Raw genomic sequence first — 13,944 nt, forward strand, 5'->3', positions numbered from 1 at the left:
AAATTGCGTTGCTCTGAGCCATTTTATTATCAAACTATGGGGTTACAACAAATGATTGGAATGTGTGCACCTGGGCTTGCCCAAGGCAAGCTAGCATAGCCCAAGTGATGAAAGCAAGTGCCCCAACTGGTGCGTAGCTGTTCAAATGATCAAAGATTGCCCAAAATGAGTGCCTCCTATTTTGTCATTGTGCCTCCAATTTGCTCATGTGGGACCCATGCATTGATTCCCTCCATCCTTTCCCTCCAAGAGTGCGTGTTTCCAAGAGGGGAGCATATTCCCTCTTTGGCGTGGCCCCCACCATCCACTAGCCATTCGATTTTTCCCTTTCTCCTATGTTGGGCCCTTGCCTTAGCGCGAAAGCTTCAAGTGGGGTCCTGCAACCCACTTTTCCCAAGTGAAAGTACAAAATATGACAAAATTGACAACTCATATTCCCCCTTAGCAATATTGCTAAGTGGGAATATTATAGTGATCCTTGCCAAAATGTTGCTTGCCCTTAAGCAACTGTAAGGATGGATGCTGGAATATCTTCTTTCCCTCCCAAGTGGCATTCTCATCAGGTGGACTCCTCCATCTGATTAAGAACTCTTTGATGACCCTGAGCCGCAAGCATCCCTCATGGGTGTCCAAGATAGCCTTAGGCTCGAAAACCGGATGCCCCTAATCATCCATGGGCGATAACTTTTCAGGAAAGACACATGAAAAATGTTGTGAACTTGGCTCCCTGGGGGTAGTTCTATCTCATACGCTACCTATCCAACCCTCCTGGTGACTCTGTACAACCCATAAAATCGGGGCTTGAGCTTTTCGTCCCCCTTCTATTTGTGCGTGGATTGTTTGTATGACTGAGGTCTCAGGAAAACCAGATCTCCAACCTCAAACTGCCTCTCTACTCGACCCTTATCAACATAGAGCTTTTGCTGGTTCTGGGTAGTTTGTAGGTTGTCCTTGAGAGCCGCCTATAGGATATCCTGGCTCTCCTATATCCAATCCTTGGTGGCCCTTGGGGCTTGACTGCCTTCAAACATCATATCAGCGAAAGTAAATGCATAATAACCGTACAAAGCTCGGAATGGGGACATACTTGTGGACATGTGGTATGTTGTGTTGTAGCAATACGAGCTCAAATGCAACCACCTTATCCGTGCACATTGCTGGCTCGTCACATAGTTGCGTAAATATCCCTCCAACCACTTGTTTACAATCTCCAACCGAAATAACTTTTGGTAGCTAGTGCTCGGCGTGAGCTCAGTACCCACCAACCGAAATAACTCTTGCCAAAATCACCCCAAGAACTTGTTGTCCCAGTCACTAACAATAGTCTTCGGAAGACCATGAAGTCGAAACACCTCCCTGAAAAATAGTTCAACTACCTGTGAGGTTGAAGACCCGGCGGAAATATGAAGAAGTGGGCAAATTTGGTTAATTTGTTTACCACCACATAAATGAAGTTCTTGCCTTGTACTGTAGGCAACCTGGTGATAAAATCCATCGAAATACTCTCCCATTTCCCCTCAGGGATAGGAAGAGGCTGCAACAATCCAACAGGGTGTGTTTGCTCACCTTTGTTCCTTTGCCCCGTATCACACTCCCAGACGTGCCTCAAAACATCACCCTTAAGGCCCTTCCATGCAAAACGCTCCTTGATAGCCCTATATGTTTTGGTAAACCTCTGATGCCCTGCTAACGATGAATCATGGGTGGCTTGCATAATCTTCCCCCTCAATGGGGAGTTGGGCACTAAATAAATTCGGTCCTTATAGTAGATCACCTTGTTCATCACCTTGTACAGTTCATCCATAACTGCGCCATCAAGCACCTCACATGCAAATCGGTACTTGGAATACTCCACTAGCAATTGCACCCTCCAATCCGAAGCAATGCTCATCATCGAAATAGTGGTCGACCTCTTGGACAATGCATCAACTATCACGTTGTGCCGACTGTTGACGTAGTCATTGTCAAAGTCACATGCTTGAAGTTTGCTCACCCACTTTTGTTGCCTCTCCTGCAACTGTTTCTGCTCCAAAAAGAATTTGAGGCTATTGTGATATGTTTTCACCAGGAATCTGTTGCGCACTAAGTACTGTCTAAACTTGGCCAGTGCAGCATGATGATTAAAATCTCCTTGTTGCATATGGAGTATAGTCGCTTGTGGGGAAGTAGGTTTTGACTCTCAAAAGCTATCGGGTGCCCCCCCCCCCCCCCTGCATCAGGATAGCTCCTATGCCCTCCCCTGATGCATTGCACTCAAGCACAAAGGGTTGCGTGAAATATGGAAGTGCCAACACCAGGCATTTGCTCATCACCTGTTTGAGGTGCTCAAAAGCCTTCTGCGCTCCATTGGTCCACTCAAATGCTCCCTTGGTCAAATCAGTGAGGGGGGCTGCCAACTAGGAGAAGCCCTTCATGAACTTCCTATAGTAGGTGCATTTACCCACGAAACCCCTCAAATTTGTCACATTTCGTGGTACTGGCCAGTTTTGGATGGCCCTAATCTTCTCCTCACGCCCTCTCACACCATCCTCCCAAATAACATGCCCCAAATAAAGCATCTTTGTCAATCTAAACTCACACTTGGACAGTTTGGCATAGAACTGCTACTCCTCTAGAATGCACAACGCCACCTCCAAGTGCTGCAAATGCTCCTCCCAGGTCTGTCTATAGATCAAAATGTCGTTGAAAAATACCAATATGCATCTGCGCAACTGCCCATGAAACACATGGTTCATGCAGAACTGGAAGGTGGTAGGTGCGTTGGTTAGGCCGAAAGGCATAACCAGAAACTTGAAGTGCCCATATTGACACCTGAAAGTTGTCTTGGGGACGTCTTGATCCCTCACTCTGATTTGGTGGTACCCCGAACACAAGTCTATCTTGGAGAAGTACTTGGCTCCTCTCAGCTAATCCATCAACTCATCTATGTGTAGAATGGGGTAGCGGTTCTTCAGGGTCTTTTTGTTGATTGCCCAGTAATCTATGCACATGTGCAACGTCACATCCTTCTTCTTCACCAGGACAACTGATGAAGCGAAGGGACTAGAGCTAGGCCTAATATGCCCAAGTGCCAGCAGCTCATGAATGGCTTACTCAATCTCATCCCATTAGGCCTTGGGATGTCGGTATGCAGTGGTAATAACGACCTGTATCCCTGGCTCTCTCTCATTCATGTGCTGAAACCCTCGGTCAGGTGCCTGCCCTGGCGGTATGCCCCCAAACACTACTGAGTATTTGTCTAGGATGGCTTGTATGTCTGGGTGTGGTGGCTTGGGTTGACCCCCAACCTCAGAAATCCTCAACTCCACTGCCCACTCAATGTCACCATGTCTTAGGTCAGCTTCCATTCCGTGCACTGAGACTGTCTGTGGAGGGTACGAATGCATGCCCCACAGAACAACCAATTTTCCATTTGACCTTGTAAACTCCTTCTCCAACTTCCTCCAATCAGTAGTGACCTGTCCAAGAGACTAAAGCCACTGGACAACCATCACCACATTGGTGTCTAGTACATCCACCACGAAGAAATGGTCTGTCATTGAATAGTTCTACATGGTCATTGTCAAAGCGAGAACATATTGCGTACATTGCATGGTCTTGTCCCCTGGCACAAGGACTGAGAAGCCCTCAAACTCCTTGGTCGTGATACCCCTCCTTTGGACCATCTGTGCATTGATGAAATTTTGGGTGGCCCCATTGTCCACCAAAATTGAGACACGTTGTCCCTGCACAATGTCTATTGTCCACCAAAACTGAGACACATTGTCCCTGCATGGTGTCTACTGTCGCCCAAAACTGAGATTCGTCAAAAGTCAAAATTTTGGGTACCCCGCTTAAGGACGTAAGGAACCCATCCTGTTGGCGCGAAATTTTATCCACCTGGTGGTGGAGGTAGTGGTGGTCCCCTCTCCGCATCTGCCACACTGTCATCTCCACCCATCTCGAACTCTACGCTATCCTCTTGGTCATTGTTAGAGAAGTCCTTCATGTAATGGGCCTTGCCCGATGTGCATCTGTGTCTTGGTGCCCAAGGTTCCTGATAGGTGAAGCATAACTTCCCCCTCCGTAGGTCTCTCTGGGTCTCCTTGTCCAACTGTCCACGCCCCTGATTGGGTCTCAGTGGTGGAGCCCTAGTGTCTCTCCCCCTTTGTTGGAACACTTGTTTGGGCGGTATCTGCGGTTTGGCCCTGGGTAGAGCATCCTGCAAGTCCTGAGCTCTACCAACTGTGTCCTGCAAAGTGGTGGGCCTGTTGGACCTCACCAAACCCCTCATTGGCTTTGCTAGCCCTTCCAAGAACATGAAATCCCTACTGGCCTTTGATAAATCTGACACCATCACTGACAATCTTAGGAACTCGGAAATATAGGCCTCAACACTCCTCGTCTGCTTGAGCTGTGTCAACTCTTCAAAGTGCTCCCGCATAGGCCGTGACTCCCACGTGGGTAGTGACTCCCGCATGTCCCATAGTGGTTAATCCATGGAACCACCAATCATGGGCCTCCACCTCTAAGTGCAGTGTGGCAATTTTAATTTGTCTTTGCCTCTGCTTGCTTTCATTCGATGATCATTTGTATAATGGAATGGGATCAACCTGTCTGTCTGCGCTCCAGCTTGTCTCCTCCAAATGTGGGTTCTGTAATAATCCTCCCAGCTGCCTGCTTTTAGATCTCCCCACCCAAAGAAATAGGGGTCCCCCACCGGGTACCTAATGTGTAATTCGAAGCGGCTTCGCACCTCGTCCGATCAAGCAATAAGTGCCCTCCCCGTATGCTTCCATCCCAGCTGTCTTGCAATTTACCGACCCACTCTCCCCAAATGGTTCCTTCGAAGCGATTGACCCTCCCTCGTCCAAATGGCTTGCCCCCGGTCAAACTCCCTTCCCCTTTTTTGTGGGCTGCAATGTCTATAAAGCATATGTATGTCTATGTTGGTTGTATGCCTATCCCATCGGCTCTTCTACCTCAAATATAAGCTTCTGGAATGTCGATCGAGTAGTTAGTTATGCAGAGGATATAATTTCATTCATACTTCAGGAACGAATGATAGGGAGATATAGACTGACCTTACAAGATGAGAAAGAAAATAGAATGGGGAAGTTTGTCACGAAGTACCCCTTTAGGGCCTGCCTGACTGTAACGAACGAAACGGTCGAGCGGCTCTCCAACTCGCCCTTTCTTTCTTCCCCTCAAATTGCTAACCAGAAGGTAAGGAAGGTGTTATGCCTAGCCTGGTCCAGGTAGGCAAAAGTAATATAGCGCCTAGCCTGGTATGCCTGGCTGGTAGGTGGGGGTGCCTATGTTTGGTTAGGTAGGATATGTCATCTAGTTGAGCTGAAAATAAACATCTAGCTTCTCAACCCATGCCCTGGCCGAGCCATCAAATGTTGGGAGTAATAATCTCCCCATCGTGCGTTGAAGGTCAATGCCATGTGTTTAGCCTCCTTCACTTCGTCCCTTGCTCTTATCGTTGCCCTTGAGTTGGCAGAAGTCCCTGAAGGTGATGGCATCTCTAAAATCGTGCCCATAGGATTGATCTATGTTGCACGGGTTCCCGCACCCGGGGGTTGGGTTCTCGAACCTGTCCTGGGTTCCCGCACCTAAGTACCAGATTCGGGTACGGGTTCTTCCCAGAAGAACCCAGAAGAACCCAGAAGAACCGGGTTTCCAAAAAAAAAATTCTTTGGGTTCTTGGGTTCTTCGGGTTCTTCATAAAAAAAACTATATTTTGAAAATACATACTAGGATACGGCATGCATGAATGACATGTTTATGCTACTTATAACTTTATAAGTTATTTCAAAAATTCAAACATAAAATAAGAATTTACATGTAACATTGTAAGATACTAAGATGTCTAATGCCAAAGCAGCGAGTCCAACATTTACTTAACTTAAGTAAATGCTAGACTCAGCTATTTTGGTGAAACTTGGGACAGATTTTGTCACACACAGCTGACTGAGATACACTAGCCAAGTTTCCTACAAACTCAGGAGTACGCTCAAAAATCCTAAAGTATTCTGAGTTCTCAAAGACTCAACATTTTAAACTTTATTTTATTGGGCTGCCTTGTGTGTTTGGTGGGACAGCAGTGAAATATATGCTGCCAGCAGCCATAATTTATACTTTAATGTAGCCACAAGCCTAAAAAAAAACCACAGAATTTATATGTAATGATTCAAAATATATATAGTATAAAAAATGCTCTCGATCTGGAAGCTTCTAAAAATTGTGTCCCCCACTCTGGCTCCCACTTCCAAGCAGCCTTGGTTCTTATACCTATTAGTTCTTTTTTAATAAAAAGGGATGCAATAATATTGGAGGTCAAATAACTTGTATTTTCCAGTTTTTTGGTCTTTGACGAAGCCATTGTTCCTTTAGGCTTTAGCTATTTAGTATTTTAAAATTTTCTAGCTCATGTTTGAAGATGCCTTAAGGCAAATTTTGAATGTAGTATGACGATGGACATATATCATGATTCATGATTCTTATTAATATGTAAACAATGAACAGTTTTTTGGTGATAAATTTTGAAATTTCAATGTCAATGTTGAATGTTCAATGATGTGCATGTTTAAATGATTAAAGTTTTCTTGTTTAAAGTTGAAAAAATATACAAATTCAAATTTCATATATGTTATTAGTTATAATCTATAAATTTATAATTTATAAAATATAATTATTAAAATTTAATATTATTAAATCACCCGACGAACCCACGCACCTGTTTCCAAAAATGCCGTCCCCGTCCCGTACTCGTCCCCGTCCCCAAACCCACGTTTCCTGGCAACATAGGGATTGATACTCCACAAAATAGTCCCCCATGGGCATCTCCTCCCGACCTTGCGACCCTCCTGCACTAGATGTCAGAAATACTGGGAGAGTAGTTTTGGGTGGTGTGCTGGAAATAAGTGGTGCGTTGGGTGGATTTGCTGTCTCATGGTGCGAAGTGGCTGAGCCTTCACCCAAATGGATTTCTCTCTAAATCCCTTTTCCCTTGTTGTTGCTGCAATTTTGCTGCCGCAACTCATCAATGCCCTTAGACAGATCGTTGTTGGCGTTTAGAATATGTTGGGAAAACTCCTCTTCTTTACTCATCTTGTGTCGCCCATTATCCCCCATGCCTGGCCTCTCAACCTCAGGTTCAACGGTCACTGGGTCAAGAGTGATTTGTTGCCGCCTTTCCTTGTTTCTATACCTGTACCTCCTGTAAGTGATGTTCTGCTTATCCTCTGGTGTCATAGACTAAGATGCTCCCACAGGCTGGGCCAAGACTATGAGCTCTGGTACCAATGTAATATCCCTAAGGAAATTTTACAATGATAAACAAAGCATTCATAGTAAAAACACCCACAAAAATCACACATAAATCAGACACCATGATATAAGCCAAAACTGCGCTGCTCTGAGCCATTTTATTATCAAAGTATGGGGTTACAATAAATGTTTGGAAAGTGTGCACCTAGGCTTTCCCAAGGCAAGCTAGCATAGCCCAAGTGATGAAAGCAAGTGCCCCAACTAGTGCGTAGCTGTTCCCTCTATGGCTCTGCTTTGAACACCGAGAAAATTGAATTGCTGGTTGTGAAAAATGGCTGATTTGGCCCCCTTTCGGTGCTCAAAAAATTTCAATTAACCCCGTCCTCTCTTCCAATAACCCATGAAAACCCAGAAAGGGTTTGTCCAAACACTGACCTTGGATTTGCGGCCCAATTTCTCCTTCCTTTTCTGTTGGGTATTTTGACCCTTCTATAAATTTCACTGCTGAAGGCTCCCGAAATGGTCGAGGTATTCAACAAATCCCTTTCCAGAACTCCTCCACAAGTCAACCCCAAACTCCTCTTCCTCTCAATGCCCCACATGTGGCACGAAAGGGTACTGTGCAGGCCCACGCAGTCTTTGCTGAACCAGCTCCACAAACACACGGAAAAAGGCTCCCAGATGAGACTGAAGGTGACGAAGACTCTCTCCTAGCGCTGGCACTTGAGGTCCACTGAAGCAAGGCTGAGATTTTCTCCTGAAAATCTCTTGTGCTCAACAGCACAGGCAGACTTGGCTTTCAGCTCAAGTGTGCTAGTGAAAGTGAATGTTCAATGATCAAATATGCCCAAAATGAGTGCCTCCTCCTATTTTGTCATTGTGCCTCCAATTTGCTCATGTGGGGCCCAACCATTGATTCCCTCCATCGTTTCCCCCCAAGAGTGCGTGTCCCCAAGACGGGAGCATATTCCCTTTTTGGTGTGGCCCCCACCATCCCCAATTTCTCCTTCCTTTGCTGCTGGGTATTTCAACCCACCTATAAATTTGACTGCTGAAGGCTCCCGAAATGGTCGAGTTATTCAACAAATCCCCTTCTGGAACTCCTCCACAAGTCTTAGCCCCAAACTCCTCTTCCTCTCAATGCCCCACGTGTGGCACGAAAAGGTATTGCGCAGGCCCACACAATCATTTTGCTGAACCAGCGCTACAAACACACTGAAAAAGGCTCCCAGATCAGACTGAAGGTGATGAAGACTCCCTCCTAGTGCTGGCACTTGAGGTCCACTCAAGCAATGCTGAGATTCTCTCCTGAAAATCTCTTTGCTCAACAGCACATGCAGACTTGGCTTTCAGCTCAAGTGTGCTAGTGAAAGTGAATGTTCAATGATCAAATATGCGCAAAATGAGTGCCTCCTCCTATTTTGTCATTGTGCCTCCAATTTGCTCATGTGGGGCCCAACCATCGATTCCCTCCATCCTTTTCCCCCAAGAGTGCATGTCCCCAAGAGGGGAGCATATTCCCTTTTGGTGTCGCCCCCATCATCCACTAGCTATTCGGTTTTCCATTTCTCCTATTTTGGGTCCTTGTCTTAGCTCCAAAGCTTCAAGTGGGGTCCCGCAACCCACTTTTCCTAAGTGAAAGTACAAAATATGACAAAATTGAGATTTCCCCTTAGCAATATTGCTAAGTGGGAATATCACAAAATGACATCTCATCAGTATAAAAGGTTGTGGGGGGTTGTTGTTTGCGGGGGTGTAGGGCATCTGATAATTTCCATTATAACATGTTGGGTGCCTAACTCTTGACCTTGGTGAATCAAGGGTGTGGCAAAGAAAACCATTTCCAACTTGAATGAGGCCCTGTACATTTTATTCAACATAATCAATAAAAGACAAATAACTTTGAGTTCAAGTTCTAGGACCTCTTCAAATTCAATTTACTCTGTATTGGGGCTAACGTAAATAGCCTAATTGTATGCAAGAAAATGGGGGAATTTGCAAAGAGGCAATTCCAGATGAAGAGATGTCAAATTTGAAACTAAGAGTGTGAAGCTAAAATGATCAAAGATTGAAATCCCACTGGAAATGAAGGCTCTCATATTTAGTAAGAGATAAATAAACACTAATTAGGATGCTAGGGTAACAAAGTGTATTGCTTGCTCAAACAGTCTGACAAAGTATGCAGTTTGTTCCAAATACTTAAAAACTAAAAATGGTCAAAGATGTGGCACATGTGAGTGTGAACAACCACTAACAAATATTAGTTTTTAATGTTGGATTGGCTGAACATGCGTGCCAAAGGGGAATGCTCACTACAATTGTACGATTGCCACTCAAGGATAAGCTTTATTCCCTTGTTCTACTTCTTTCCCCTTATTATTTCCTTTTTTTTCTCATTCTTTTTCCTGTTCAAATTGGAGTAAGGGAATAAGGCTCTGATGAAGGTTTAAAACTTTGAAATATAATAAGGAAATAATGTAGTACTTAATTTGGGATTAATTTTGGAAATATCCCAAATTAGTTTGGCATATTCACACATGGAAAAGGTGAAATAATGAAATATTCCAAATGAAAGGGTAGTTTTGAAGGGAAAACTATATAATCATGAATGAAATGTTCATGCGCCCTCTAGGAGTTGGAATTGTATGTAATTTGGTTTGTAGGAATTTGGAAAGTGGTAATATGTTGAAAAATGGAAGATAACTTGGAAAAATGATGGAAAAGTGATGAGTGGGAGTGGATAAAGGTAAAACACTAGGAGAATACCCCAACATGAGGATGTCAACAACTAAGAACAAGGCCCAACCCACATGTTTTGTCATGCTGATATAAATTTCAGTATGCATTCATTACAAACATTAAAATAGTACTTCTACTATTTTTCACTTTCCTATCAGCTGGTAATTAATACAAAATTTAGGCAAGCATTCAAACATATGAGAGACTTATTTTTGGTCAAGTTGACCCCGGAAAAACCCTACAGCCTCTTGGGGAAAACTGGTTTTCAAAGGAGGATTTGTTGCTTGAGAAAATAATATTAAGTACATAAAGTAAACGCAATACTTATCTCCCTTTTCAGCTGTGGCATTAAATGCAAATTTCTGAAAAGTTGTGCCAACTGTAATTTTCAGATTTTCACAAAATATCATGCCCAGAATGGCTGTTTTTTTCCCACAGCTCAGCTCCTTGAATTTTGTGCCCAAATTATGCCTTGAAATCAATGCTAACTGCTGCCTCGATTTCTGTGCACATGAGTGACTGTTGTGCCTCGATTTTTGTGCCAGAAGACAGCTGCAGACCTCAAGATCTGCGCTGCCTGAGGCTGCATGAACAGCGCTGCATACTCCCTTGAAATTCATGCCTGCTGCCTTGAAATTTGTGCTGAGTTTGCTGCTGTGTTCATCGATTTTCATGCAGCCTCGCCTTGAAATTCGAGCTGCTGTTCTTTGATTTCTGTGCTGCCTCTTTCTCCTAGAAAACTGTGCCCTAGCTCAACTCTCCTCTTTGGAATTTCGAGCCCTCCTTTCACTGCTGCAATTTCTCCTTGAAGTTTTCTCCTCCTCATGCTATCTCAAGTGAAGTGAAGAATGAGATCCCTTTTACCTCTTTTGTCTCCTTGGAAAAGATTGAATCCTTAAACCTAAGATCCAATGGTTGAGATTTGATCTCCAAACCTTAAGATGTGTGGTTGAGATCAATTATTCCAAATAACTCCCTTCCTACATTGGCTCCATCACTTAAAAGTCTCCTAGTACATTTTTCAAGTTGTGTATCTTTTCTATTTTTCTCTTAAATTGATTTTTCAACTCACTTTAATATTAGAAAAGTACATTATGTACTTTACACATAAAGTCACTTTATAAAATACAAGTGATTTTAATATTAGAAAAAATACATGGTACGACACTTCTATATACCTTCTTCACACATGACATTAATTTAACTCATAAATGTCATTGAGACAAAAGTCCATCAATGTGCTCACTAGGCTGAAAGGGATAAAAGCCTAGTAACACCTTTCCTTGGTACTATTTTCAACATTAAACAACCTAGTTATGTTTGTGACTAAAGCATCATGAGCAAGGGAAACAAAAAGATTGTCACCCAAACTATGATCAACCATGGACAAACATCTGTAACAAGATGAAAATACATGATATGCTATTGAAGCAACCACCACCAATGGTAGAAACATAACTAATCTATCTTATATGTTGAAAAGGGTGAAATAGGCATGACAAATGATTGTGCCAAGTCTTTGTGTAAGAATACCATCTTTTGCCTTGTTTGGGTAGGGGTTGGGTAACCCATAATGGTAGCACCCATAGTTTTAAAAATTGGAATCGGTGATTGAACCCATCTACCTATCGTATCGGTTTTTGAACTAGAACTAAAAATATTGGATTGGTCAGATCTCAATGAATCGGTTTTCAAAAAAATAAGTGAAATAATTAAATTTTGATGAAAAAAGTATTATTAAGATTTAAAACCATGCTTCCAAACCATTTGAGACAAAATATGCAAAGTTTGCTCATCTATATACCATGTAAGGGTGACTATATCAAAATGGCATCGAGTGCAATGCATATCAACAACAAAATATATAATTATGAGGTTTTAAATGGCCTCTAGAGTGTAAAAACAATGCTACAATCTCGGGGCCATTGGCCTACTACAAGTCTACATATATCAGCGATCAACATGATCACTCATCAAACTCATCACTTCTACTAGACATGGGATCATCAACAAGAGCTAGATAAACATCATCTAACTCAGAGTTTAAGAACTCCTTAGAGTCCTTTGCAACCTTAGTGGTAGTAGTAGCAACAAAACTAGACCTAATGAAAGCACGAGTTAGTTGAGTTGCACGACTGGTGCCTTTCATTGGATGTTTGCCTTTGCTTGATTCAACTATTGATTTTAGTTCCTTTGTCACTACCAAATTTGCATTGGGATCAACCCCCCTAACGCCATGGCATCAATATCAAAGTCAGGATCAAACTTAGTTGGTTGAGTCTCCTCCACCCATTCGTATGTTGGATCAATATCATCCAACACAATGGGATCTAGATTAGGTCTTTTGTTCATCAACTGGTTGCGCCCTAGTTGAAGGTTGTGTGAGACAAAGACGAGATCATTTAACCATTTTTGTTCCATAAAATGTCTCTTCTTTGTGTGTATCTGCTAAAAAACAGACCAATTGTGCTCACAAATAGAAGCACTGCAAGTTTCGCTGAGGATTCTAACTGCAAACTTTTGCAATTAAGGACATTGGTTGCCAAATCATTCCCACCTATGTGTTGCGACAACAAAGACATTAGTTAGTTCATTGTATGTTAAATGGAGTTAGAGGAGGAAGGGTTCATCTAAATTTAGAGGTGCACTAAACTTAGCAGAGGGACCCACAAACCACTATCTGCCTTTATTTTATTATTTCCTAGTAGGGGGACCCATAGTCCACTAGTTTTGTGAGTGCTTTGTGGGCCTAGTTCGAGCTCTTAAGGGGGGGATACTCAGATATGGTAGCTGGTGGTCAGTTCAATTTGCATAAGTTGTGTGTGTGTTCTTAGCTATTGCAGCCAATTTCTAGGTTAGGAGGAAGAGGACGTTTGACCATAATATTTTTCAAACTAAGTGATATCTACAACCAAGCCGAGTTTCAACTCAGAAAGGCTACACAGAGGACTGTGTAGACCAGTTCAAACTTTGTACAATGTGCAGGTTGAGAGATGGCCATGCTCAGGAAGAAATGTTGAGTGGATTATGCGCAGACCAGCTTCGACACAGTGAAAATTTGAGGAGTTGCTAAGATTAAAGGGAAGTTTCCCTGCCCATTGTAATTTTCTGAAATAGCATTTGTTGAGAAGAAATAAAAAGAACACACATGCATTGTAGGTTTTCCCTTGTTGGGGTTTCCTGGGTATATACTGTGTACATGTGTTTTTTATGCTTGTTTATCTTCAGATTTATTTACCTTCCGTTGTGCATGCAAGTTAGGAAACTCAACATAGCATTGAATTAAGTTAAAGTTTCAACTTCAATTGCTTTACCGTAGAAATTCAATGTTTAGGTTCCGGGTTTTAAAAACTAGCATTGTACAATAATTTCATTTCTGAGTTTGGCTAGAAAGACAAGTATTTATAGGTTGAATTGCTTACATGGTTGACCCACATCTCTTGCCAACTTTGCCAAGTGTTTGCCGAAGGTGCTTAAGGCCTTAGTGAAAAGTCAAAGTTGTTTATGTATTTCCAATCGGTTGGATTGCTTAGGGACCATGCATTTGAAGCAATCATACAATCCGTCTATGAAGTCCCCAGTTTGATTTTCTCCTATCTGAGCTTTAGAATGGTACTTTGGGTTAAGGAAATACCTGACTGCATGTATTGGACAATGGAGGTGATTGTTCCGTCTATTGACAATGATCTCCCAAATCGACCCATGCTGACCTACTTTATCTTTGTATATTGCCTGTATGTGCTCGTTTGCTTGATTCATAGCCTCATAGATGTAGCCCATGGCCAATATTTCCCCATCCACCAGTCGTAAGACCTTAGCAAAGGGCTTGCTAGTTATGACAACCTTTGCTGACTTTTACCCAAAAGAGTTGTCAAAAAAGCTTACTTTTTGGTGTCTTTGCCATCTTGTCTACGAGCCTACTAAGATGATACCATTCATCAAAAGAAAACA

General features: G+C 42.8%; 1 protein-coding gene across 8 annotated transcripts in view; it reads left to right on the forward strand.

Annotated features, from left to right (window-relative positions):
• The window catches only part of LOC149222367 (ubiquitin-like domain-containing protein CIP73), a 114,274-nt gene that overhangs the window by 54,976 nt on the left and 45,354 nt on the right, over positions 1–13,944 (forward strand). The gene's annotated exons all lie outside the window — the stretch shown is intronic.

The sequence above is a fragment of the Pinus tabuliformis genome, chromosome Q, assembly GCF_031772625.1.
Source record: "Pinus tabuliformis cultivar Carrire ecotype Pingquan chromosome Q, CPIR1, whole genome shotgun sequence".
Taxonomy (NCBI): domain Eukaryota; kingdom Viridiplantae; phylum Streptophyta; class Pinopsida; order Pinales; family Pinaceae; genus Pinus; species Pinus tabuliformis.